This window comes from Stegodyphus dumicola, chromosome 2 (genome assembly GCF_044657685.1).
Source record: "Stegodyphus dumicola isolate Sdum_Otavi_A_Nest chromosome 2, ASM4465768v1".
NCBI classification, from domain to species: domain Eukaryota; kingdom Metazoa; phylum Arthropoda; class Arachnida; order Araneae; family Eresidae; genus Stegodyphus; species Stegodyphus dumicola.
In genome coordinates, this window is record NC_140769.1 from 188,863,723 (window position 1) to 188,866,584 (window position 2,862).

The window sequence follows — 2,862 nt, forward strand, 5'->3', positions numbered from 1 at the left end:
TTATTTTTTCTGCTCAGAATTTCTTTATAGTTGATTTCCATCTTGAGAATGTTGCATATACAATCAAAAGTCTTTAACCTTTTCGCGACAGTGCACCTTTGTTTAAGATGCTTGTGCGGAACGGAAGGGAATCGAAGGCAGTTACCATACAGGATGGAGGTTTTGCATCGTTAAGCCTAATTTTATTTTTAAAAAATCAGAAAAAAAAAAGGTTTCGCTTCTAGCATCGCAATTTTTGGTATCGTTTTAGATTATTACTTGAGCTCTTATAGACATCAAAATGAGCACTTAATAATGTTTTTTTTTTCTTTATTTTACATGAAAATATACTAAAAAATTGTTTATCTTGTAAAATAATTTTCGGAAGTGCTATTCAAATTATTCCAAAGTTTTAATTGATAAAATCCATCAATAAAGTTTAAAATTAATAAAACAACACAATAAAGACTATTTACAGTAAGAAGTAACAAAATTTAAAATGAAGACTGAGTGTGGTAAATCTCGAAGCACGGAAAAGTATCACTTTCTAACTCTCAGAAAAAGTATCACTTTATAACTCTCTAGAAAATGAATCATCACTTTCATCTGCGTTAATAAATGGTTCATTGACCATACAAGGGTATTCTTCCTCTGATAAATAGCGCCTTTCCCCCATAATAGACTGGAGGTGAGGCTTTCCGAAATAAAAAGAGAAAAAAATGAAAATATATCTGAAGGCAATGCAAAACGTACAGTACTCCACTTACTAACCCTAAAAGACGGTACATAGTAAAAGAAAAAATAGAATAAAAAAATGAAATGGATATAAATCAGACAGGCGAATGTTTTCATTAGCATGCACCGATTTAAAGAGCTCACCTCTGTTTACGTTTTCCCCTCCCCCCCACCCTGAACTAGATGTTGATCTGTCATCACTATCCTTATCTTCAGAGCAGATGTTTTTATTTTATTCGGCTTATAATTCCTTACTAAATGTAGTATTTCATTTCGATGTACTCCGTCTTTGATATGATTTAAATCAAATTCCTCGTCATTATAAATATCACGAATACACATCAAATAGTTTTCTAGTTGCAATTTCCTAATTTCGACTATGCGTAATGTATGCTTTACGCATGCGCGCATTGAAAGAAATGTTTAATAGAGTAAACAAATAAATATTAAGCTTTTTTTTTTTTTTTAATTTTGATACCCTTTAGATTATAACTGCTCTTTATTTCATAAATTACGGTTTCATATTTTTAATTTTATAATTTCTGCATGCCATCTTACCAGATTTAAACTGATGATCTATAATCTGGAATCACCGAAGTCTCGACGAGTCCGTATTAAAGACTTTTGACTGTATTTGAATTTTTATCAGTTCTATTAAAAATATTCCAGTACTTAATTAGTTTTTGTATTTATAAATCAGGAATGGTAATATATTTTTTAGGTAATAAAATAGTAATGTTCTTATATTACAAGGCTTCACAATATTTCAGTGAGTTTCAGCTACTTTGTCTTTTTATTGGCAATATCATGATCTGTCAATTTGTAGGGGGAAAATAAAATTATTATTTGATAATGTAATGAATAAAACATCAACTTAAAATCCTGGTGCAGTCAACAGGCAGAGTACCATGTTTTGTGTAATATTTTGTTCGAGTGTTTTTTAACAACATTCAAGTTATAATAAATGGCTTCATAATCATCAGAGAAAATTAAAAGAATTAAATATTTTTCTGTACAAATTTGTATTAAGTCTCATAATTAGGTAGGTATATAATAGCAATGCCACTAAGAAGTATTTTATTTATATCTACAATTTAAAGTTAGGGATGGAAAATTATATATGTGTATGCATAAGAAGAAAGTTTATTAATAATGGATATAGTACATACCGGTTGTACCACAAATTAATGGTCATAACTTTGAGGCATGATAGAGCACAATCACAAGAAATAAGCATTATTGCCAAATACCACCAACAGGGTATAACAGAGTTGATTGTCACAACATAGGGGTAATAAAGCACACTGCCAAAAAAAAAAAAAAAAAAAAAAATCCTGTGTAGGCATGGATGCAAGTGAAATGCTGAAGTACAAATACAAGAAGTAAAACATGAAAGGAAACAATGGCATAGTTTTAAAGATGCCAGGTATTTTTGCCAGGCAAACCACTTACTGTGTCTTCTAATGACAACAGTAGAAGCAAATCACTTAATCTATGCTCTCAGGCATGTGCTATTGTGGTTAATGGAAGCAATTTTGAGCAGTTATATTGAAAATCTATTATATAGAAGCACTTAGTAGTAATGCTTATTTTGTGTGTGTTTGTGCTCTAGTATGTACTAAAACTGTGACCATCAGCAGTGTTAAATGTACATATACTATACTCATTATTAAAAAACTTTTATCTTGCACATAGTATATAAATAGTTCAGTTAACAGAAGAACTGTAAAAAAATTGGTATATAGTTGAAAAACAACAGAATTTTGAAAGTGATAGAGAAAGCATATTTGACTTTTGAATAATAAATAGAAAGAGATATGTCTTATGAAAACTGTACAGTGTTTCCTAATTTTTAAACTTTTTTTAATAAAACATTGAAGAAAAGAGAAACATTTGATTTTAAATTTTTACATTTATGTTATAAGATTTATGTTTGATGAATTAAGATGTAAATTTGATAATGGAAATCTTCTATTTGCTTTTTCTGTATATTTATTTGAATTTAATATGATAATTAAAATTATGAATACCTGCCTTGAAAGAAATTCATATAAATTGTTTAATTTTTTTTTTTAGGAATTTTAAATGATCTATATATATGTAGGCTATTTTAACTAGAATAAAATGATTTTTTTTTTCCTCTTTTAG

General features: G+C 28.5%; 1 protein-coding gene across 1 annotated transcript in view; it reads left to right on the plus strand.

Moving 5' to 3' along the window:
- Nucleotides 1-2,862, plus strand: part of DCTN4-p62 (dynactin subunit 4) — a 59,069-nt gene that overhangs the window by 55,856 nt on the left and 351 nt on the right. The window lies entirely within an intron of this gene.